Source organism: Canis lupus, chromosome 30, assembly GCF_003254725.2.
Source record: "Canis lupus dingo isolate Sandy chromosome 30, ASM325472v2, whole genome shotgun sequence".
Taxonomy (NCBI): Eukaryota; Metazoa; Chordata; class Mammalia; order Carnivora; family Canidae; genus Canis; species Canis lupus.
In genome coordinates, this window is record NC_064272.1 from 8,783,154 (window position 1) to 8,808,245 (window position 25,092).

Here is a 25,092-nt window from a genome sequence, read left to right on the forward strand (position 1 = left end):
TTTTTTTGATTGATGTCTCTATATGAGGAGGTTTTCTGGCTTTTTCGTGTTGCTGCTTTTCTGTTCTCACTGCTGTGAGAATCTTTGCCAACACACCACTGACATTTGAGGAAGAGAATAGAGACAGTTTGGCTTCTTGTAAAGTCTTCTGTTTCCTTGGTGATGTAAATAATTATGGAACATATAAAAAGTTTTTAGCAAATTGAGATTTGGTTTTGAAAAAGCAGGTTTAGTTACCTATGATAAGGGCTACAGGAAGAATCTCAGCAAGAAATTCTCTTTTCCTGTTTGACTCACTTCAAATTAGAAAATCTTCCCTGAAAGACAGGGCCTACGGAGACCCCCGTTCTCATGGCGATATCAAATGTGCACTTTCCGGGATTCAGGAAAACCACCCAGGTGTGGGGGTGGCTTCAGGCCCCAGCTCTGACAGGACAGTTTCCTGTCATCTTCAGCTTTACTGGGGGACTCCTGTCCCAAGGGCAGACCCAGGCCCAGGAACTCGAAAGGAGAGGCTGAATCACCCACAACGGAGTGAGGAATTACACAAATCTTGGTTGTGGAATCTTCACGGGGTAAGGTTCTGTTTTGCAGGAGAAAATAAGCACCTACTGCTCAGAGGTCTGACTTTAACAGCGCCCTCAGTAGCAAATTTTTCACCCTGGCTCTTGTAAACTTTCTTATTTTCTTCAAGTCCCCAATTTCCCTTTTTCCTTCCTTCCTCACCGCTTCCTCTTTTAATCTTGGCGAACTGCCCTCCTCCCTCCACACCTCATGGGAAGAAATACAATCTCTGCTATTTATTATCTTAGTCAAGTTGTTAAAGTTACTTCACTCCTCGGTGACTTTTTCTGCACCTGGAAGAGAGGATAACAACAGAACCCACCTTATGAAGTCGCTGTGAGCATGATACACATTAACATATAAGATTTGTTTAGGCCAGTGCAATGGTGACTGCCTAGTAAATGGTAGCTCTTAATATTCCTGAGAAGACAGAGGCCAATGCTGCCCACCCCATCCAAGCTCCACTCCCTACAAAAAAAAGTGCTATTAGGATGCCTGGGTGGCTCGGTGGTTGAGCGGCTGCCTTTGGCTCAGGTCATGATCCTGGGGTCGAGATCAGGTCCCACATCCGGCTCCCTGCAGGGAGCCTGCTTCTCCCTCTGCCTATGTCTCTGCCTCTGTGTGTGTGTCTCTCATGAATAAATAAATAAAATCTTAAAAGAAAAATGTTCTCACTCTCCGTCCTTACCTCAGAGTAAGGAAGAATGTGCCTTCCACCTGTGACTGGAGTCCGTTGTTTCCTATCTCCTCAAGGGGACTTGTTGAGTGAATTCTTTTCTCCCTCACATTTTATTTTATTTTTTAAAAGATTTTATTTATTTATTCATGAGAGACACAGAGACACAGGGACTTGATATGGGACTTGAGCCCAGGACCCTGGGATCACGACCTGAGCCAAGGGCAGATGCTCAACCACTGAGCCACCCAGGCACCCCTCTCCCTCACATCTTAAATGGATTCCTTTTTCCTTGCCTCAACTTTCTCTTTCTCAGACAGGCTCAGGTCTCTCCTACTTTGAAAAAGGGCTCCCTCTGACCCCACTCTTCTTAAGCTGCAGTCCCCTTTTTCCTCCTCCTTTCACTGACAAATCCGGTATGCCTCCATGTCTTCCTGACACATCCTCTTCTTCTTCCTCCACCATCTGGCTCCTTCTACACCCACTCTCACATGGCTATGTCGTTGGTCACTCATGTCCAGACTCAAGAGGACTACTCTCGATTTCCATCCTCTTGCTCCTTTGCAGTGGTCAGTATTGCTGACCATCATCTGCTCTGAGGAATTGTCTCTTCTCTTGGCCTGTGTGCAAGTCTGTTGTGCTGCTGCTTTTCCTCCCCTGTGGCCTCACTGTCTGATGCCTTTTACACGTTCCATTTCTGTCTTTAGGCTCCTCAGCGTGGACTTGGGGAGAGGATCAACGTGCAACCTCTTGATCTGTCTCTATACTCTTACTCTTTGATCATGATCATAGTCTCATGCCTTACAATTATTTCTCTAAGTATAGCTCCTTCATCATTCTTGGTATTTTGTAGTCTCCTCGTGCATCATGCTTACTCTCACTGTGTTTTGGCCAGGCTGAACTTCTTTTAGTTTCTTGAAATTACCGTGACCCCTTTGATGTAGGATTTTTGATATTGGTGGCATTTAACTTGTGCTCATCTTTATCCTTATTGTAATCTCTTTCTCTTTTTAATACTGAGATGTAATTCACATACCATAACATTCACTCTTTCAAAGTATACAATTCAGTGGATTTCAATGTATTCATACAGTTGTGCAATCATCATCAGTATTTCATCTCAGAACATTTTCATCACCTCAAAAGAAACTCTATGCCCATTAACAGGCACTCCCTCTCCTCCTTCCCTCTTGGCAATCACTAATCTGCTTTCTGTCTCTGTGCTATAGGCTTTTATACATACTATTCCTTTGCTTAGAACCTGTTCCCTCCCACCCCTAGTCAACTTCTTTCTTCAGGAATCAGTGCTAACTTCCTTGAGCAGGTCAATTCCTCCTGCTATATACATTTCATAGCAATATGTACCTCTTTGCAATATTTATTATAAATTGCAATTTTATATTTATTTAAATCATTCTTTGATTTATGTCGGTTACCTTAATAAGTCTTATGAAGGCAAAAACTATATTTTTGGGGGGAGGGGAAGGAGAGACATTCAAAATGAATAAAATTCTGTATCTCCATTTATAGCACTGTTTTGCTCGAATGTAATAGCATATGGCTAAGACAAAAATCTTTATTTTTCTCCTCATACCAATTCCTCCTTCATACTTAGCCATTTAATAATGCTTCCTCATTCTCTAAGGTACACAGGATCAGTTTCTTGAAGATACTTGATTCCTTCTCTCTCTCTCTTTTTTTTTTTTAATTTTTATTTATTTATGATAGTCACACAGAGAGAGAGAGAGGCAGAGACACAGGCAGAGGGAGAAGCAGGCTCCATGCACCGGGAGCCCGATGTGGGATTTGATCCCGGGTCTCCAGGATCGTGCCCTGGGCCAAAGGCAGGCGCTAAACCGCTGTGCCACCCAGGGATCCCCCTTTTCTCTCTTTTCTCCAACGTTCAAGACCCTTCAAATTCTCAAGTCCTCTGGATTCTTTTGTAGATCCTTCATGCTCAGTAAACAGTTACTGATTATGACTGAATTTTAGAAATATCTGTAGTGAAGGAAATGATTGCAGCCATGACATTAGAAGAGCCTTTAGAGACTTCCAAAGGGGTGTGAGAAAGAGGGAGAGAAAAGCAGGTAATGGAGGATGGCAGTGGATGGAGACTCAAGAGACACCTATACCATAGAAGACTGGAAAAGATGAGTAAAATAATGACAAGACCAAAAGGAGCTCCTGGCTAATGTATAATAATTCATTCATCATGTGCTGAGTGTTTATTACCTGCCCAGTACTTAGATTATGGTGACATAAAAATGAATCAGAGGTTGTCTCTTTCTTGAAGGAAGTTAGAGCCTAGTAGAAAAACACGTAAACAAAAACTTACACCAGGATGTAGTATTTTTTTTAAAGATTATTTATTTATTTATTCATGAGACACACACACACAGAGAGAGAGAGAGAGAGAGAGATTGAGAGAGAGGCAGAGACACAGGCAGAAGGAGAAGCAGGCTCCATGCAGGGAGCCTGATGGGAGACTTGGTCCCGGGTTCCCAGGATCACACCCTGGGCTGAAGGCAGCGCTAAACCGCTGAGCCACCTGGGCTGCCCTGTAGTCAGTATTATAATAGAAGTATTCACAAAATATTCTTTGAGCAAGAGTAGGTGGTGACTAAGATTCTCTCGCACATGGATGGGTAAAGGTGGGTTTCACAGAATGACTGGGACTTTGGCAGCCTGAGATCAGGAGTGATGAGCCAGGAAGACAGAACAACCCAAAGAAGCCTGGGCCCATATGGAACTGCAAATCATTTTGTTTAACTTTATTTTTTATTTTTTTTTAATTTTTATTTATTTATGATAGGAACACAGTGAGAGAGAGAGAGAGAGGCAGAGACACAGGCAGAGGGAGAAGCAGGCTCCATGCACCGGGAGCCTGACGTGGGATTTGATCCTGGGTCTCCAGGATCGCGCCCTGGGCCAAAGGCAGGCGCTAAACCGCTGCGCCACCCAGGGATCCCGTTGTTTAACTTTAGTGTAAAGGGTGGGAAAGGAATATACTGGAAATTCAGGCTGGGGCTCCCTTGTGAAGAGTCTCCAAGCAAGCTGAGGATCTGTCTTTATATTCTAGTTAATAGAGTCACCAAAGTTATTTTGTTGTTGTTGTTGTTTTTTAAAGTTTTTTTTTGGGGATCCCTGGGTGGCGCAGCGGTTTGGCGCCTGCCTTTGGCCCAGGGCGCGATCCTGGAGACCCGGGATCAAATCCCACATCGGGCTCCCGGTGCATGGAGCCTGCTTCTCCCTCTGCTTGTGTCTCTGCCTCTCTCTCTCTCTCTGTGACTATCATAAATAAATAAAAAAAGAATTAAAAAAAAAGTTTTTTTTTTTTATATAACTTCATTAGGTATAAAATAAATACATTATAATTTGTAGATTTCAAGTCTATGGTTCCAAAAATTTGATAAATGTTTATATCCTTATAACTGCTACCCCAATCAAGATATAGAACATTTCCATCATTCCTGAAAATCCACCTGTGTTTTACAATTGATCCTACCTCTTCCGCAAGGCAACTGTTGATATGATTTTTCTATTTCTATCTGTTTTGGTTATTTATTGATGTGTAAAACATCCCCAAACCTAGTGACTTAAAACAATAAAAATCCTTTATTGGCTAACTGATGTTGCAACTTAGGGTTTTGTGGAATCAATTTGTCTCTGCTTTCTGTGACATCAGCTAAGATAGTCTGAATGAGGCTGGAGAATCCACTTCCAAGATGCCTCACTCACATGCTGGCAAGTTGGGATTGGCCCTTGGCTGGGAGTGCAGCTAGAACTGCCCCTAAGAGACTTTGTTTTTCTTCCTCATGATGTTTGGACTTCCTCACAGCATGGGTTCCAAGAAGGGGGAAGTAGAAGCTGCTAGTCCTTTTAAAGGCTGGACCCCAAACTGGTACAGCATCATTCCTGCCATATTCTATAGGTCAAAGCAGTCATGGGGCACCTGGGTGGCTCAGTCAGTTAAGCCACTGACTCTTGGTTTCAGCTCAGGTCATGATCTCAGGGTTATGAGATTGAGCCCCATGTTGGGCTCTGTGCTGAGATGGAGCTTTTTTAAGATGTTTTCTCTCCCTCCCACTCGTGTTCTCTCTTTCTCCCTCTCTCTTTCTCTCAAAAAAAAAAAAAAAAAAAAAAAAAAAAAAAAGGGATCCCTGGGTGGCGCAGCGGTTTAGCGCCTGCCTTTGGCCCAGGGCGCGATCCTGGAGACCCGGGATCGAATCCCACGTCGGGCTCCCGGTGCATGGAGCCTGCTTCTCCCTCTGCCTATGTCTCTTCCTCTCTCTCTCTCTCTCTCTCTCTCTCTCTGTGTGACTATCATAAATAAATTTTAAAAATTAAAAAAAAAAAAAAGAAGCAGTCACAAAGCCAGCCCAAATTCAAAGAGGTGGAGAAATCAATCTCACTTTTCAGTGAGGATAATGGCAAGAATTTGGGCCATCTTTATACTAGCATATCATAGATTAGTTTTGTTGGTTCTAGAATGTCATATAAACAGAATCATACAGTGTGGATTGTCATATATCTGGCTTCTTTTGTTCAACATGTGTTTTGAGGTTCTACCATGTTGTATATTTCAGTAGTTCACTCTTTTTTATTGTTGAGTAATAGTTCATTGATAAGCAATCAGTTTATCCATTTTTCTGTTGATAGACACTTGGGTTATTTCTAGTTTTTGTTTGTTATGAATAAAGTTGGTATAAAAATTCTCAGACATTTCTTTTGAAGATATATGTTTTCATTTCTCTTGAGTAATACCTAGAAGTTGAATTTCTGGGTCATAGAGTAGATATATGTTAAAAAATTTTTATTTAGTTTTTTTAAAGCAACCTTTAGGTCCAATGTGGGGGTTAAACTCATGACCCCAAGATTAAGGGCTACATGCTCTACCAACTGAGCCAGTCAGGCACCCTGGTATATGTTAAAATTTAAGAAGTTGTCAAACTAGTTTCCAAAGGATTGTACCATTTTATACTGCCAGCAGCAGTGTATGAGAGTTTCAGTTGCTCCAAATCCAGTCAACACTTATTGTCAAGTCTTTCTAATTTTAGACATTCTGGGGAGTATGAGCAGCGTCTCTTGTCATCTTAATTTGTACTTCAATGATAATCGTATTTTGCATAATAATAGTGCTTATTAGCCATTTATAGATTTTTTTGTTAAGTGTCAGTTTAAGGCTTTTGCCCATCTTTTTTTTTTTTTTTTTAAAGATTTTATTTATTTATTCATGAGAAACACAGAGAGGGGAGAGAGAGAGGCAGAGACACAGGCAGAGGGAGAAGCAGGCCCCATGCAGGGAGCCTGATGTGGGACTTGATCCCGGGTCTCCAGGATCACGCCCTGGGCTGAAGGCGGTGCTAAACCGCTGAGGCACCCGGGCTGCCTGGCTTTTGCCCATCTAAAACAATATTGTGTTGCTCTTCTTGTTATTATTGAGTTATGAGGGGTTCTTTGTATGTTCCAAAGATTTGTCCTTCGTAGGATGTCTGTTTTGTGACTACATATTAATGGATTGGAAGACCATATAATTAAGGTATTACTTATTGTTGAATAAGGTATTTAATGATTGATCTATGCAGCCAATTCAATTCCAATTAAAATACTGGGGGGACAGGGTTTCTTAGAAATTGACCAGCAGATTCTAAAATGTATGTGAAAATACAAAGGAACTAAAACAGTCAAAACAATTTTGAAAAGGGGGCCTGGCTGGCTCAGTTGATAGAGCATCTGACTCTTTTTTTTTTTTTTTTTTTAAAGATTTTATTTATTTATTTATGAAAGACAGGGAGAGAGGCAGAGGGAGAAGCAGGCTCCATGCAGGGAGCCCAAAGTGGGACTCGATCCCCGGTCTCCAGGATCACGGCCTGAGCCAAAGGCAGGCGCCAAACCAACCCCTGAGCCACCCAAGGATCCCCGCATCTGACTCTTAATATTGGGGTTGTGAGTTTGAGCCTTGCATTGGGTGTAAAGATTACTTAAGAAAAGTCATTTTGAGGGATCCCTGGGTGGCGCAGCAGTTTAGCGCCTGCCTTTGGCCCAGGGCGTGAACCTGGAGACCTGGGATCGAGTCCCACGTCGGGCTCCCGGTGCATGGAGTCTGCTTCTTCCTCTGCCTGTGTCTCTGCCTCTCTCTCTCTATCATAAAAAAAAAAAAAAAAAAAAAAAGGCAGCTTAGAAATTAAAAAAAAAAAAAAAGTCATTTTGACCTCAAGACTGACTATAGAGCCAAGAAATCAAGGCAGCATTGCACTAGTATATGGAAAAATAAACAGGTCAATGAAACAAAATAGCGTAGAAATGAACCCAAACATATGTAGTCAATTAATTTTTGAAAAAGAATGTTGTGGTAGGGTCACCTCCCTCTAAGGTGGCCCTCAATGATTCCTACCTCCTGGTATTCACACCCTTATGTGATGTCCTTTTTTTTTTTTTTTTTTTTTTTAAGATTTTATTTATTTATTCATGAGAGACACACAGAGAGAATGGCAGAGACACAGGCAGAGGGAGAAGCAGGCCCCATCCGGGGAGCCCAACGTGGGACTTGATTCCGGCTCTCCAGGATCACACCCTGGGCTGAAGGTGGTGCTAAACCGCTGAGCCACTGAGGCTGCCCTGTGATGTCCTTTTGAGTGAGGGCTGATGGAAAATACCTGTGCCTGGGTGACTCAGTAAGTTCAGCATCTGACTCTTGATTTTGGCTCAGGTCATGATCTCAGGGTCATGAGATGAAGCCAAATGGTGGACTCTGTACTAGACATGGAGCCTGCTTAAGATTTTCTCTCTCTTCCTCTCCTCTGCCCCTCCCTCTCAAAATAAAAAATAAAAAATAAAAAATAAAAAATAAAAAATAAAAATAAATAAATAAATAAATAAATTAATTAATTAAAACAGAAAGTAACAAGTGTTGGCAAGGAAATGGAGATATTGAAACCCTTGTGCATTGTTGGTAGAAGTGCAAAAATGGTGCAGCCGCTATGGAAAATAGTATGGCAGTTCCTAAAAAACTAAAAATATATTACCATATAATCCAGCAATTCCACTTCTGAATATATACTTAAAAGAATTGAAAGCAGAATCTTGAGGAAATATTTGTACACCCCAATTCATAGCAGCATTCTTCAGAATAGTCAAAAGATAGAGCCCAAATGTTCATAGACAGGTGAATGGATAAGCAAAATATGGTATATACATACAATAGAATATTATTCAGCTTTAAAAAAGAAGGAAAATATGACACCTGTTACAACACAGATGAATCTTGAGGATATTACGGTACATGAAATAAGCCTAAGCCAGCCACAAAAAAACAAATCCTTTAAGTTTCTACTTAGACGAAGTATCTAGAGTAGTCAAATTCATAGAGACGGAAAGTAATAGGTGGATTCCAGGGGCTGGGGGAAGAGAGTAAAGGGGAGTTGTCATATAAAGATGTGGGGCTCAATCCTAGGACTCCAAGATCGTGACCTGAGCCAAAGTCAGATGCTTAACTTACTGAGCCACCTGGGCACCCTCTTTGCCCATTTCTTAATCAAGCTTTTATTGCTGTTGTTGAATTGTAAGAGTTCTTTGTTTTTTCTGGATATTAAATGTTTATTGGATATATGGTTTGCAGATATTTTTTCACTTGCTGTATTTTATGTGCCAGATACTTTTCAAGATGCTGAGAATAGAGACAAGGCTTCTACTCTTATCTTGGGTAGAGGCAGAAGGGAAATAATAAAGTGAATAAATAAGGTCCTTTGATAATGAGAAGTGGCATAAAGAAAATAAAATGAGGGGTGCCTGGCTGGCTTAGTTGGAAGAGCATGTGACCCTTGATCTCAGGGTTGTGAGTTCAAGCCCCATGTTAAGTGTATAGATTATAAATAAACTTAAAAAAAAAAAAGAAAATAGGGTGATAAAATAGAGATGACCAGTGGATGGATGCAGTCCTCTTTAAATAGGGTAGTCAGTTAAGACTTTTCTCTTAGAAAGTGACAATGGAGCTGATGAGAACCACTGAGAAGGATCCATGTACATGGATGGATCCCAGGCTGAGGGCACAACTAGGTGAAGACCATAAAGTACAGATGAGGGATCCCTGGGTGGCGCAGCGGTTTGGCGCCTGCCTTTGGCCCAGGGCGCGATCCTGGAGACCCAGGATCGAATCCCACATCGGGCTCCCGGTGCATGGAGCCTGCTTCTCCCTCTGCCTATGTCTCTGCCTCTCTCTCTCTCTCTGTGACTATCATAAATAAATAAAAATTAAAAAAAAATTAAAAAAAAAGTACAGACGATAATAATGATTAAGAGTGCACAAACCACAAAAATTATAAGGAGGCAAAGGCCAGATCAGTTAGGTTCATAGGCCAAGGTAAACAATGTGAATTTTATCTTAAGTGTAATATGAAACATTGGCCAGTTTCTTATTCTTTTCTTTCTTTCTTTCTTTTTTTTAGATTTTATTTTTATTTATTCATGAGAGGCACAGAGAGAGAGAGAGAGAGAGAGAGAGAGAAAGAGAGAGGCAGAGAAACAGCCAGAGGGAGAAGCAGGCTTGCCACAGGGAGTCCGATGTGGGACTTGATCCTGGGACTCCAGGATCATGCCCTGAGAGCCGAGGGCAAACATTCAACCACTGAGCCACCAGGAGTCCCATTTTGGCCAGTTTCAAAGAGAGGAGCCAGGGACATCTGGGTGGCTCAGTGGCTTAGGTCCTGATCTCAGGGTCCTGGGATTGAGTCCCGCCTCGGGCTCCCTGAAGGCAGTCTCTGTCTCTCTCTACCTATGTCTCTGCCTTTCTGTGTCTCTCATGAATAAATAAATAAAAATAAAATAAAATAAAATAAAACTATGAAAGACAGGAGTCATAAGATCTCACTAATATTTTTAAACAATCACTTTATTTAATTAATTAATTTATTTATTTATTTTAAACAATCACTTTAAATTGTTGTTTAATCACTAGTAATTGTTGGCTGGTCTGTGAAGAATGATTATGTAGTAGGGGGAGATGAAAAGCAAGGTTCCAATGATTGATCTTTCTTCAGGCTCTTCTTTTCTACCACAATCAGGCAGTTGTTCCCCACATTTCTGTTTCTAAATTTATATCACATCGTGGTCATTGGCAATTGGAGTCTTCCTTAACAAAATGTACTTCTGGCAACTTCCTCCATTGTATATCAGTGTGTGCTAGGTTACATGTGCTAACAGACAATCTCAAATCCCAGTGTCTCAAAACAATATAGGGTATTTCTTGTTCATACTATATATTCACTGTTGGCTCGCTGGGGATCTTTGCTCTGTGTCATCCATGTTATGGGACCAAGGCTGAGTAACCATCAATTATCGCGTTGCTAGTAGCTATGGCAAAAGGAAAGGGAAGTGGATAACTGGACATTGGTATTTATTTTATTATTATTATTTTACATTTTGTTTATTCATGAGAGACACACAGAGAAAGGCAGAGGGAGAAGCGGGCTCTCTGCAGGGAGCCCGATGCAGGACTTGATCCCAGGACCCTGGGACTGTGACCTGAGTCAAAGGCAGACCCTCGACCACTGAGCCACCTAGGTGCCCATGGATGTTGGTATATAAACCTTCTTTCTAGAAGTAATACATTTCATTTCCACTCACATCATTGCCAAATGAATAGTCACTCCTAAGGGAGCAAAAAAAAAAAACAAAAAACAAAAAACAATTACATGATGTTCTAGGAAGTTGGGTGAACCAGAAATATTTGAGAATAGCTTAAGTGTCTACAATTACTTCCAAGATCACTACTAATGCTCCTTAGCACTCAGTAAAATATGCCCAAAACTTCTAGACTTTGTAACTTCCTATATTGTATAGCTACATTTGTTTATTTTAAAGAAATTATTTCACTCATTCTTACTAAGATATTCCCTGTGTAGGACACTATAAACCTTTTAATGGTCTATTGTAAAACAATTAAAATGACACGTTTTGTATTCTGAAACCAACATTAACATGCTATTATCATTATAATGAAATCTGTATATTTGTAGGGTCTCATAAAAATAAGCATTGAACTAATGAGATGGTAAAAGAAATAGAAAGTAGGGTTTGAACTTAAAAGATGTTTTAGTGTTAGAAACAGCAGAACTAAAAAAAAAAAAAAAAAGAAACAGCAGAACTTTGTGACCAGTTGAATGTAGAAAACAGGTAAGACGGAGCAGTGAAGGAAAATGATGGTTTCCTAGACTGGAAGACTTCTTGCAATGGTGGTGTAATTGCCTATATAAGGTAATGCAGTGGTAGCTGGTGTATGGAGTGAAGGATTGGAAAGTTAATTTGACTTTGGAAATATTAAATTTCAGATGTCTATGGGAAACTCTGCCTTAGCTAAATCCTCTTTTTGTTATTAATGTATGAAGATATTGGAAAATAAACCACTAGAAGGAGACTGGGAAGGGAGCATCTAAAACATTGTGTTACATAAGTGAAGAGTGAATTTTGAGGGTGTCTTACTCTGAGGTATTTAAATGTAAACAATTTTTAACCTACTTGAAGCAAAGGCACAGGTGCCCCCTTCACTCTATTTCTGTATCATCATTATTTTACTTCAATAACGTCTACAGTTCAGTCAGTATCTTAACATGTTAAAAGAAATAAAAACTTGAAGGCAGGATAATGTAACAATATGCACCAACAGATGGTCAACAGTCACCAGAGAATCTAAAAAAGATCTTCAGTGTAAGAATCTGTTAGTGTGCCTATAGCACTGTCTAGGGGAGAAACAGAATAGTGGGGGAAAAAAAAGAATTCAAGAATATGCTGTGTTGGATAGAATACAGGATGCTGGTTAAAATACCACCTTTACCATTAACTAGTACTTGTGTTTACAGAATGCCTCCTAAGCATCAGGGACTGCGACAGGTGTTTTAAATATTTTTATCTCAGAATCATCAAGACAATCCAAGAGTAGGATTGGCTCCAATTTGCAGTTAAAGGAACTGAGGCTCAGAAAGTTAAAAAACCTGTTCAAGGTCAAAGTACAGTAAATGAGAGAACTGCAGGTTCACTCAGATGGGTATGACTTCAAGGACACAGCTCTTTTCACCTATAGCCAATAGACCCCAAACCTAGTTGTGCATCACAATCACTTGGAGAACATTTTTATCTTTTAAGATTGTATTTATTTATTCATGAGAGACAGAGAGGCAGAGGCATAGGCAGAGGAAGAAGCAGGCTCCTTGCGGGGAGCCCAATGTGGGACTTGGTCCCAGGACCTGGGATCACAACCCCAGCCAAAGGCAGATGCTTAACCACTGAGCCACCCAGGTGCCCCTGGAGAACATGTTAAAATACATTTCCCAGTTTCCCACTCAATATTGTTTCAGGAGATGGTAATATTAGAATAGTACTTTGTTCTCACGGTTGTTGCTAGGTTTATTTATTTATTTTTTATTTTTTTTAATTTTTATTTATTTATGATAGTCACACACACACACACACAGAGGCAGAGACATAGGCAGAGGGAGAAGCAGGCTCCATGCACCGGGAGCCCGACGTGGGATTCGATCCCGGGTCTCCAGGATCGCGCCCTGGGCCAAAGGCAGGCGCTAAACCGCGGCGCCACCCAGGGATCCCATGTTGCTAGGTTTAAATGTAATCAATCATATTGGAGTGTTTTATAAACTTCGAGTTTAACATAGTTATGCTTATGATTGAAAGGTTTTATTTTTTAAAGATTTTATTTATTCATGAGAGAGAGAGAGAGAGAGAGAGAGAGAGAGGCAGAAGCAGGCTCCATGCAGGGAGTCCGATGCGGGACTCGATCCCAGGACCCCAGGACTGCGCCCCAGGCGGAAGGCAGGTGCTAAACCGCTGAGCCATCCAGGGATCCCCGAAAGGTTTTTTTAAAAAGTAATCTCTACACCCAACATGGGGCTCGAATTTATAACCCTGAGATCAGGAGTTATATGCTCTACCTACTGAACCCGTCAGAGGTCCCTGAGTGGTCTTATTAAATGTGACCATCAAATTATCTTTCTTTTGTTTTTCTAGTCAGAAAACAATTTTCTGATTATTAATTAGGCTTAATGAGTATTTTATTTTATTTTTTTTTCTTTTTATTTATTTATGATAGTCACAGAGAGAGAGAGAGAGAGAGAGAGAGAGAGAGGCAGAGAGAGGCAGAGACACAGGCAGAGGGAGAAGCAGGCTCCATGCACCGGGAGCCTGACATGGGATTCGATCCCGGGTCTCCAGGATCGCGCCCTGGGCCAAAGGCAGGCGCTCAACCGCTGCGCCACCCAGGGATCCCTTAATGAGTATTTTAAAACCAGGAAAGTGCGCCCAAAACTATGTGTTCGGCTCAGTAACCACATTATGAATTAATACATTTAGTTTCTAGTTTATAAATCAGCACTCCTGTGAGTCTGACCACCACTAGTCAAATTCCCCAAGCTTAATCGTCCTTTTGTTAACTGAAAAAATAGCTTTGAAGTCAGAATAGCTGAGGAATGGAGTTCAAAGCAAAAAGAGATATGAATTATTCTAATTGGTGGCTTCAGGAGAGCAAAATATGAGGGTTTGGCCTGGAGGTCGATCTATGAATACTACAAAATTAACTCATTCTGACCTAAGACCACCTTTTCTCAGCGTTAGCAGATAGGTGTTTTTTCTCGGTTCTAATATACCATACCTAGGGCAAGTTGAACCAGAAAATGTAATAGAGCCACATCTTTGTACCCTTTAAAATGCCTCCTGCTTCTTCCACCCCCCCCCCCCTTCCCCAACAATAGCCGTGAGGTTACCATAAAAAGTCTGGTCTTCTAAGAGAAACGCCGAGTATTATTTCCACTTCCTAGTGGGGTTTGTAGTTAAGCCGTATTTAAATTAGTACTCTTTCCCACTAACCATGAAAGGCTAATAGTTTCATTGTAGGCAAATGCTCTTGCTATTTTTCTGCAATGTTCACAAAGGCACTCAGCAGGCTCTAAATGCACGCTCCACGAAGAAAGGTTGAGCGGTTTCCCCAAGACCACACGGAGTAACAAGTGGGGGAAGGGGCACTCAAAGTGCCAGTTACACCCAGTCACACTCCCATAATTATTCAAACCGCCTCATTCCCAGCCCAAGAACCGGGCTTTCAAGGGGACATGAAAGGAACACCCCGGAGGTGAGAGCCAGGAAACCGGGAGAGGTGCTTTTCCCGGCATGCTCTGCAGCCCACTGAGGGGCGCCAGACGTATCCCGGCGTGCATCGGGGAGCGCCCAAGGGCGATGGTTCCCGGCTCCCGGAGAGGCACGCGAAGTTAAACCGGTAGGTGTGAGCTTCCTTAGTTTTGAGACCCGGCTTTCTCGTTTCCCCTTTAGGAATGTAACCCTAAGGAGGCAAAAAAGGAGGTCCTCTAACTACCCTCCCTTTCCGCGTGCGAACGACTTTCGGCGCCGCTTCGAGCACGGTGCCAGGTGATTAGCGGTTAGGGGCGGGCCTGAGCTGAACACGTGACCAAAGCTGGCAGCCAATGACTAGCCGGGTGGTCCGGCAGCGCGAGGATTCCGGGACGGTGAGCCGAGCGGTGCGTGGGCCCGTTCCGGTCGGCCTTGGCAGGTACGCGCAGGCGCCTTGGTTGCCATGCGCCCCGTTAGTCCCCACGCGCCCCGTGGCTTGTACTTGGCGCGAGGTGTTAAGAGTATGTTTGGGTGTTTTTTTTGGGGGGGAAGGGGGAAATGGGGGGGCAGCGGCGTCACGTGGACGCCACAGCCAATCGCAGGCTGAGGCGCACCCACAGCTTTCCCCGGCGCCCCGGGGTGCGACGTGTTCAGTGAGGTTCGGCTCAGCCGTCACGGTCTGAGCGCTCTTTCGAAGCGCGTGTGCGGCCTGTAAAATCTGGCCACGGGTTTTCGTGGCGTCCTGCCCTGCCGTGAGCACGGACGACAAGTTCTCGGCAAAATGGCTGCTGGAAAGAGTCGCCTAGCAGGGGGAGCGCTGGGGCCGCGTGAAGGTCACATGACGAGGTTGGCAGCGCGTGCTGCTGGCGCGGGGAAGGGGGAGGACGGCAGGCAGAGGCGTGGCCAGTCACGTGCCGTCTACTGCGCCGACCTGTGGTTTTCTCTAGTGTCCTTGCTGCGGCGTGATCCCTCTGCTTTTGCTCCTCCCACCTCGAAGCGTGGCAGTCGTCGGCGAGAGGCTGTGTGATGTGGTGTAATGAGCTGTGGTCTGGGAATTAGAGGACCTGGGGTCTAGGCCCTTGGCTACTTTTGTAATGAGCAAGCCCTGTTGCCGCTCCTGGCCTCCATTTTCTCATTTGTGTTAGTTCTGTGGAAGATTTTTTTAAGGCTTCTTTATGGCAGGTGACCTCTACCTAATCCCAATGTCATGCAGATAACAAAAGAATAAAGAATGAAGTGAGACCATTCCGTTTCTCCACAAGAAAAAAAACCAAAAAACAAAAACCCACACTGTGTCTCCCCATCATTAGCGATGTGGGAAACCTGGAGGTAATTTCTTAAAATCTGGGCATGTCTGTCCATATTTATCGATTGCGTTTATACTCTGTGCCTTCTCCCTCTGTCATTTGAAAAGTATACTTTTAGAGGGCTAGGCTCTATGTGTTTCCTGGAAAAAAAAAATCAAGAAATTAGTACAGTCTATTAACTGTGGAGCTAGGAGAACAAGTAATTAGAAGAGACTTGCTGATGCTTGGTAAGGCTAGGACTAAAAGTTCCTAGAAGTTGTCTTCTCCACTGGGTGGGCCAGTATTTGTAAAATTTTTGAGGTTTCCTTGCCACCAATCTTTGATGTTTTTCATAGGTTTCTGTTCCCAGCTCCAACACTTCATTTTGTCAAGGGTTAGGACTTTAGTGAAATGAGCAGGCATTAATTATGTATTTTTCCTATCACTGCTTACGTTTTGTGCTTCCCTTTGATTTATCTTAAAGGGCCTTTGAATTTTGTGGGTGCACATTTTTTGAGTAAGCATTATAACAAGTTACCACTTCTGAACAATTATGATAGTTAAAATCTTTCTCGGTTAATATTTTACATGTCTTAATTCATTTAGTTTTGTTAAGCCTTTGAGGTAAGTATTATTACTTTTCTTTTACCAACAAAGAAAATAGAGACAGGTTAAGTAACTTGCATTAGCTTGTGTGGCTGATCATTTCACAGAATTCCAACCATAACGCATTTTGAAAATTTGACAGAATGATCCCATAGTTCATTTGGAAGAATGAATCTGTAATGTAAGAAAACTTTTGAAAGAGTAGAGTATGTGTGTGTGGGGACTTGCATTAGTGAGTATACAAGTAAAACTATGATAAAATAATGAGTAGTAACTTTGGAATAGACAGCAGTGGTACAAAACAGTAAATTTAGAAGTATATAAAGCTATTTAGCATTATAAAGGTGGAATTTCACATTATTGGAGAGAGAATTTCAAAATTGTGTTGGAACAACTGGCTAACCATTTGAAAAATAATAATAAAATGGAGTCCTACCTTAAAATGTAAGTAAAATAAAATCTAAGTAAATAGTTAAATATAAATGTGAAGTCAGTGGGTGCCTGGCTGGATCATTTGGTAGGGCATGCAACTCTTGATTCGAACCCCACGTTGGGTGTAGAGGTTACTCAAAATAAAATCTTTATTTTTTATTTATTTTATTTAAAAAATATTTTATTTATTCATGAGAGAGAGAGAGACAGAGAGAGAGAGAGAGAGAGAGGGGCAGAGACACAGGCAGAGGGAAAAGCAGGCTCCATGCAGGGAGCCTGATGTGGGACTTGATCCTGCGACTCCAGGATCACACCCTGGGCTGAAGGCGGGTGCCAAAACGCTGGGCCACCCAGGGATCCCCAAAAATAAAATCTGTAAAAAAAAAAAAAAAAAAAAAAAAGTGAAGTCAGAAAATAGCTACTTTAAAAAATTGGGTAAATATTTTTCCTGTCTTGAAATGGGATGAGCTGTTCTAAGCATGATTGTAAAGGCAGAATCCATAAAGGCAGATGTTGTTTGAAAAATTGCATAAAATAACCTTGTAGTTGGCAAAAACATCATTAAAAGAGATTTATTTGCTAAGTATTTAACATATTTGTTGAGTGCTTACTATGTGCCAGGCAGTTTTTCAGGTGTAGGTATCCAGTGATGAGCAATGCCAGCAATGCCAATGAGCAATGTGGAGGGAAAAAATTTGCACCATGTGTTGGATTTATAAGTTTAATGACTTTAATATCTAGTAGATGGGCAAAAGATATAGATAGGTAGATCACATACATAAAGAAATAGAAATAACCAATAAAGCACTTACAAGTAACAAAGTAACACAAAACAACTTTTTCCCCCCAGTTGGGCAGATTTTCATATACATAATAAGTGTTAATATTGTATTGTCACAGGAGTGAGGAAATTGGCACACTCATACACTGTTGTTAGGATATAGTAACATGTGAACATCTATTTTGAAGGATATTTTGGCTGTACTTATTGAAAGCATTCCAACCTGTATGCTGGACTCCGCAGCTTTTCTTCTTGGTTAAGGCACTAATTTGTAAGTTCCTAAAGATGTTTAAGAGTTGTTTTTGTAGTATTTTTTATAATAGCTAAGACTTGAGGGGTACCTGGGGGTTCAGTCCTGTAAGTGTATGCCTTCAGCTCAGGTCACGATCCCAGGGTCTTGAGGTCAAGCCCCACACTGAGCTCCCTGCTCAGCACGGAGTCTGCCTCTCCTCCGTCTGCCTCTCCCTCAGCTCATGCTCTCTAAGTAAATAAATAAAATCTTAAAAATAATAGCTAAAACTTGGAAACATTTACATGTTAAGTAATAGATGGTTGGTTAAATAAATATGGTACTTTTATAGAGGAAGGGTAATACCTTGTAGCTAGTAGACATAGATTTCTAATTACTTGGAAAGCATGTCAAGCAAAATGTGTAGGAAGATTGCATTTTTGTAGGAGTGTACCTATATGTGTCTAAAAGTCTAAAATTTACATAAAAGTTTAAAATGGTATACATCAGATGTAAACTAATGGTGATTTTATTTGAGTGGTAGAGTTTTTTTTTTTTAAGATTTTATTTATTCATGAGAGGTACACAGAGAGGCAGAAACATAGGCAGAGGGAGAGAAGCAGGCTCCATGCAGGGAGCCCAATGTGGGACTCGATCCCAGGTCTGCAGGATCACGCCCTGGGCTGAAGGCAGATGCTTTAACCGCCGAGCCACCCGAGCCACCCAGGTGTCCCAAGGTTTTGGATGAATTTAATTAAAAAACAAACATTTAAAAAATATTTTATTTATTTATTTGACAGTAAGAGTAGCGTCAGGCAGAGGGAGAAGCAAGGAGTCTGATGTGGGGCTCAATCCTAGGACGCTGGGGTCATGACCTGAACTGAAGGCAAATTCTTTTTTTTTTTTTTTTAAATGTTTATTTATTTATGATAGTCACAGAGAGAGAAAGAGAGAGAGGCAGAGACACAGGCAGAGGGAGAAGCAGGCTCCATGCACCGGAAGCCCGATGTGGGATTCGATCCCGGGTCTCCAGGATCGCGCCCTGGGCCAAAGGCAGGCGCCAAACCCCTGCGCCACCCAGGGATCCCTGAAGGCAAATTCTTAACCGATTGAGCCACCGGGTGCCCCATAAACATTTTTTTTTAGAACAGTTTTAGATTTAGAGAAAAACTGCAAAGGTAATATAGAGTTTCCATACACCCAACACCTAGTTTTCTGTGTTCATATGTTTGTATGATATATGTACTGTAAAGAATGAACCAATAAATACTAATACCTCATTTTTTTTTTTTTTAAGATTTTATTTATTTATTCATGAGAGACAGAGAGGCAGAGACATAGGCAGGGGGAGAAGGAGGCTCCTCGCAGGGAGCCCGATGTGAGACTCAATCCCAGGACTCCAGGGTCACGCCCTGGGCCAAAGGCAGATAGATGCTCAACCGCTGAGCCACCCAGGCGTCCCCTAATACATAATTTTTAACTAAAGTCCATAGTATAATCAGGTTTCTTTAGTTTTTATCTGATGTCCTTTTCCTGTTCCAGTATTCCATCCAGGATAGCAATACTTTTTTTTTTTTAGATTTTATTTATTTATTCATCATAGTTACAGAGAGAGAGAGAGAGAGAGAGGCAGAGACACAGGCAGAGGGAGAAGCAGGCTCCATGCAGGGAGCCTGATGTGGGATTCGATCCCGGGTCTCCAGGATCGCGCCCTGGGCCAAAGGCAGGCGCCAAACCGCTGCGCCACCCGGGGATCCCTGTTTTGTTTTAAATGTACTAATGCTTTATTTTATTTTTTAAAAGTTTTTAAACTTTCGCCCTGGGCCGAAGGCAGGCGCTAAACCATTGGGCCACCCAGGGATTCCCCGCTCCCCCCGCCAAAAAAAATCTAAACTTTTTTAGATTTATTTATTTATTCATTCATTCATTCATAGACACACAGAGAGGCAGAGACACAGGCAGAGAGAGAGGGAGAAGTAGGCTCCATGCAGGGAGCCCGATGTTGGACTTGATCCCGGGTCTCCAGGATCACACCCCAGGCTGCAGGCGGCGCCAAACCGCTGTGCCACCGGGGCTGCCCTTTAAAACATTTTTAAATTAAAAAAAAAGGGAGTTTATTCATTTATTTATTTATGAGAAACAGAGAAAGAGGCAAAGACACAGGCAGAGGGAGTAGCAGGCTCTTGGCAGGAGCCTGATGTGGGACTCTATCCCGGGACTCTTTGATCATGCTCTGAGTTAAAGGCAGATGCTCAACTGCTGAGTTACCCAGGCATCCCAATTTTTAAAAAGTTTTGTTTTAATTACAGTTAGTTGGGGTACCTGGCTGGCTCATATGATTCTTGATCTTGGGTTGTGAGTTTGAGCCCCACACCGGAAGTAGAGATTACTTAAAACCTTAGGGGTACTTGGGTGGCTTGGTTTGTTAAGGGGCTGCTTTCAGCTTGGGTCATGATCTCAGGGTCCTGGGGTAGAGCCTGAAATCAAGGCCTACGTTGGGCTCCCTGCTTGGTGGGGAGTCTGCTTCTCCCTTTCTTTCCCCCACCCCAGGCTCTCTCTCAAAAAAATAAGTAAAATCTTAAATATTAGTTTCAAGTGTATAATATAATGATTTAATACTTCCATACATCACCCGGAGCTCATTACAACAAATGCACTTTTTTTTTTTAAACAAGTGGATTCCTTAATCCCCATAACCTATTCCCATCCCCCTACCTACCTTCCATATCCCTCAGGTTTTTCTTTATAGTTGAGTTTGTTTCTTGGTTTGTCCCCCCCTTTTTTTTTTTGCCCCTTTTCTTATTAAAAAAAGTATTACTATTTTTTAAAGATTCTATTTATTTATTCGTGAGAGACAGAGAGAGAGGCAGAGACACAGGCAGAGGGAGAAGCAGGCTCCATGCAGGGAGTCCAGTGTGGGACTCGATCCCGGGACTCCAGGATCATGCCCTGGGCCGAAGGCAGGCGCTAAACCATTGGGCCACCCAGGGATTCCCCCCCGCCAAAAAAAAAAAAAAAATTACGTAAGTACTCTCTATATCCAGTGTGGGGTTCGAACTCACAACTCTGAGATCAAGAGTAGCATGTTCCACAGACTGAGCCAGCCAGGTGCTCCTCATTTGTGGTTTCTTAAATTCCACATATGAGTGAAATCATATGGTATTTGTCTTTCTCTGGCTTATTCCACTTAGTATTCTACTCCCTAGCTCTATCCATGTTGTTGCAAATGGCAAGATTTCATTCTTTTTTTTTATGACAAATATTCTGTTGTGTATACCACATGTTCTTTATCCACTCATCAATTGATGAACTCTTGGGCTATTTCCATGATTTGGCTATTGTAGATAATGCTGCTATACTAATGCTCTATTAATGGATAAAATTCCAGGGAAGAAGGTATGAGGGGGGAAAAGGAAGTTAGGTCAGGAAAAAGTAAAAACAAACAAGGGATGTATTATCAGGATGGCTGTAGCTTCATTGCAAACAAAGCTGGTTGCTTGATCTTCCGAGGTATCTCCAGAGAGTTCATATGAAGCTTTGCCTTTCAGAACTGTTACATAGCCACAATACTTTTGATAATTATGTCCCCTTGGGATCTTCTTGGTTATAATAGTTTCTCAGACTCTTTTTTAGCATATGAAAATTTATTACTGTCGAATTTTCACCATCAAAACTTACTATCTTGGGCTTTCCTTCTTGCCCTTATTTAAGGCCAAAAGGGAGATGTTGGCTACTTTGAACAACCTTGAAGTGAACTCCAGGAATGTCACTGACAGTGTGATTTTTTTTTTTTAAGATTTATTTTATTTATTCATGATAGAGAGAGAGAGAGAGAGAGAGAGAGAGAGAGAGAGGCAAAGGCACAGGCAGAGGGAGAAGCAGGCTCCATGCAGGGAGCCTGATGTGAGACTCAATCCAGGTCTCCAGGATCACACCTTGGGCTGCAGGCGGCGCTAAACCACTGTGCCACCAGAGCTGCCCTGACAGTGTGATCTTTACAACTAAATTCAACAACAAGAATCTCATCATTTTCCTCCAGACAACCATCATTGAGTACAAAGATTGATTTTTTTTTTTCTGCCATTCTTGATCAGCTGGACTCTGACACACTTCCTGATGGCATAATTTAGCTGTTTGGCTTCAACTGCTACTTTTTCCAGCAAAATTCCCTTGCATGGCAAATGCCTCCAAAAAGGTTGGCCTTCAGGACTGTGCCCAAATGAGCTTGCTTTGCTTTGCTTTGCTTTGCTTTCTTTCTTTTTTTTTTTTTTTGAAGATTTTATTTATGTGAGGGACAGAGAGATCATGATTTTATTTATCATGAATAAATAAAATCTTAAAAAAATTAATAAGCTCTATTGAATGCCAGGTATCATACCTAGGTCTAGGGATTGAACAGTGAATAAGACAAAGTCCCTGCTCTCATGGAATTTATACTTTGGTAAACATACAATAAACTAATAATATGATTTCCGGTATCATCACAGTGCTGTGAAGAAAACAATATAAGAGGATAGTGAGTGATGATGGTGGGTTTGATGGCTCTTTTAGGATTTTATTTATTCGTGAGAGAAACAGAAAGAGGCAGAGACACAGGCAGAGGGAGAAGCAGACTCCATGCAGGGAGCCCAGTGTGGGACCTGATCTCAGTACTCCAGGATCACGCTCTGAGTCAAAGGCAGACGTGCTCAACTGTTAAGCCACCCAGGCGTTCCATGGTGATTGTTTTAGGTAGATTGTCAGGTAAGGCTTCTCTGAGGTAGCCCTTGAGCATAAAGAGATATGAATGATAAAGGGCATGCTATGCCAATGTGGAGCATTTCAAGTGGTGAGAGAGAGTACTAATGCAAAGACTCTGGGGTGAGAATCAGTTTGCAATTTTCAAGGACATGTAAAAAAGATAACATGCTATATAGTTTGGAGATTGCTGGGGTGATAATTGGAAGTGGTAGTGGTGGGATACAATGTTAGGAAATGATACTGGGTAGTTTGTAATGTCAGATGGTAGAGTCTGGTAGACGAGAAGTGCTTTGGATTTTATTCTAAGTGTGATGGGATTCATTGGACAGTTTTTAATTTTTATTTATTTATTTATTTAAAAAATTTTTTAAAGATTATTTATTTATTCAGAGAGAGAGAGAGAGAGAGGCAGAGACACAGGCAGAGGGAGAAGTAGGCATCATACAGAGAGCCTGACGTGGGACTCGATCCAGGTCTCCAGGATCATGCCCTGGGCTGCAGGCGGCGCTAAACTGCTGCGCCACCGGGGCTGCCCTGGACAGTTTTTTAAATGAAGAAAAATGATAGTCAAATTTATGTTTTATTTTTTAGTTTAAAAATTTTTTAAAAAGATTTTATTTATTCATGAGAGACAGAGAGAAGCAGAGACATAGGCAGAGAGAGAAGCAGGCTCCCTTCGGGAAACCTGATGTGGTACTCAATCCCAGGATCCCAGGTTCAGGACCTGAGCCAAAGGCAGATGCTCAACCACTGAGCCACCCAGGTGCCCCAAATTTTTGTTTTTAAAAAGATAACTCTTGGAGAGACAAGAGGGACTGTAGGAAACCACTTAGAAGTCAGTGGAATGGTAAGCAGAAGTATGCTTCTGGGAGTATCTGGGAGGCAGTGATAGAGGCAATGAGAAGGGATCCAATTCAGGGTATATTTTGAAGGTAGAACCAATAGAGTTTGCTGGTAGTTTAGTTAGAAAGAGGGAATCACAGATGTAACAAGGTTTGTTTTTTTTTTTTTTTTAAATCTTTTTTTTTAAATATTTTTTTTTAATTTTTTATTTATTTATGATAGCCACAGAGAGAGAGAGAGAGGCGCAGAGACACAGGCAGAGGGAGAAGCAGGCTCCATGCACCAGGAGCCCGACGTGGGATTCGATCCCGGGTCTCCAGGATCGCGCCCTGGGCCAAAGGCAGGCGCCAAACCGCTGCGCCACCCAGGGATCCCTGTAACAAGGTTTTTAGCTAGAGAAACTGGTGCCACATACAGAGATAGAGACTGGAAGGAACTGGTTTGGGATTTAAAATGAAGAGTTTATTTTTTTAACTTACCTTAAAGATTTATTTATTTATTTTTAGAGAGTGGAGGAGGGGCAGAGGGAGAGAATCTCAAGCCAACTCTCCACTTAGTGTATGGTGAGGGGCTTGGGCCTCCATCTCAATGACCCTAAGATCATGACCTGAACTGAAATCAAGAGTCAGATGCTTAACTTTAACGCTGAGCCAACCGGGCACCCCTAAAATGAAGAGTTTTATTGGATATTGTTGAGTTTAAGATACAAGTAGGTATCTAGGAATAACCATTGAGTAAGCAGTTGACTGTGTAAGTCTGGAGTTCAGAGTCAGGGCTGTGAATATACATCTGGGATATCATCAACACATAGTGTTTTAAAAACACAAGTCTGGTAAGATCAGGCAGGAAGTAAAGAGGGTCAGTGACTGAGCCCTGAGACTCAGGTGAAGGCATGGACAGATTATACTTAGATATCTTTTTGTATCTGCATCAGTGCAGTATTTACAGAGCTACGTGTATATGTTGTAATATCAAATCATGCCTTTGTGATAATTTTAATATGACCTAGGCTCTTTCTGAACTGATTCTTCAGGTTTTTGTCACTGCCTGCCTCAAGATTTCTGCTGTGTCCATTACCTGGGGACATAAATTCCAACTTTCATAGCTTTCATACCAGACCCATCATTGTCTTAACTCTACCCTACCTCTTTCTCCTCTGTCATGCCCAACATGTGCTGCTTGTGTATAACTCTGCATTTGCCAGGAATACTTTCTCCCCCTCTCCTTGCTCTTTGCCTCAAACTCCTACTCAAGTCTTCAGTGTCCAGCTTAGATTTGGTATGTAATTTCCCCAAATTTCCACAGATAGGAGTTGGCTCCTCACTGCATGGTACTTCCTCAGCTCTGTTGGTAGTACTTTAATTTATAGCAGAATACAAAATCAGTTGATATTTTGACTTTTTTATGCATTTGTTTCTCTAGTACTAAGCACGTATAGATGTTCAATCATAATGCTTTGAAAAAGTTTAGATGTTTTATTTTGGCAGAGTAGATAATTACAACTAGATCTTTTTGTTGTTGTTGTTTTTTTTTGTTTTTATTTATGATAGTCACAGAGAGAGAGAGAGAGAGAGAGGCAGAGACACAGGCAGAGGGAGAAGCAGGCTCCATGCACCGGGAGCCCGACGTGGGATTCGATCCCGGGTCTCCAGGATCGCGCCCTGGGCCAAAGGCAGGTGCCAAACCGCTGCGCCACCCAGGGATCCCACAACTAGATCTTTTTTTTTTTTTTTTAATTATTTATTTATTTATGATAGTCACAGAGAGAGAGAGAGAGAGAGGCAGAGACACAGGCAGAGGGAGAAGC

The 25,092-nt window shown here is 41.9% G+C and overlaps 1 protein-coding gene across 4 annotated transcripts in view; it reads left to right on the forward strand.

Annotated features, from left to right (window-relative positions):
* The first annotated feature begins 14,405 nt into the window (after positions 1-14,405).
* Positions 14,406-25,092, forward strand: part of MGA (MAX dimerization protein MGA) — a 174,815-nt gene continuing 164,128 nt past the window's right edge. Inside the window, exon 1 of one of the 4 annotated variants that reach the window (XM_049104412.1) lies at positions 14,406-14,516. The gene's annotated coding sequence lies outside the window, so the exon portion shown is untranslated. Of the gene's footprint in view, positions 14,517-14,716; positions 14,808-25,092 lie in introns of those variants that run through there. The other 3 variants (XM_049104414.1, XM_049104419.1, XM_049104415.1) reach the window with 3 other exon arrangements.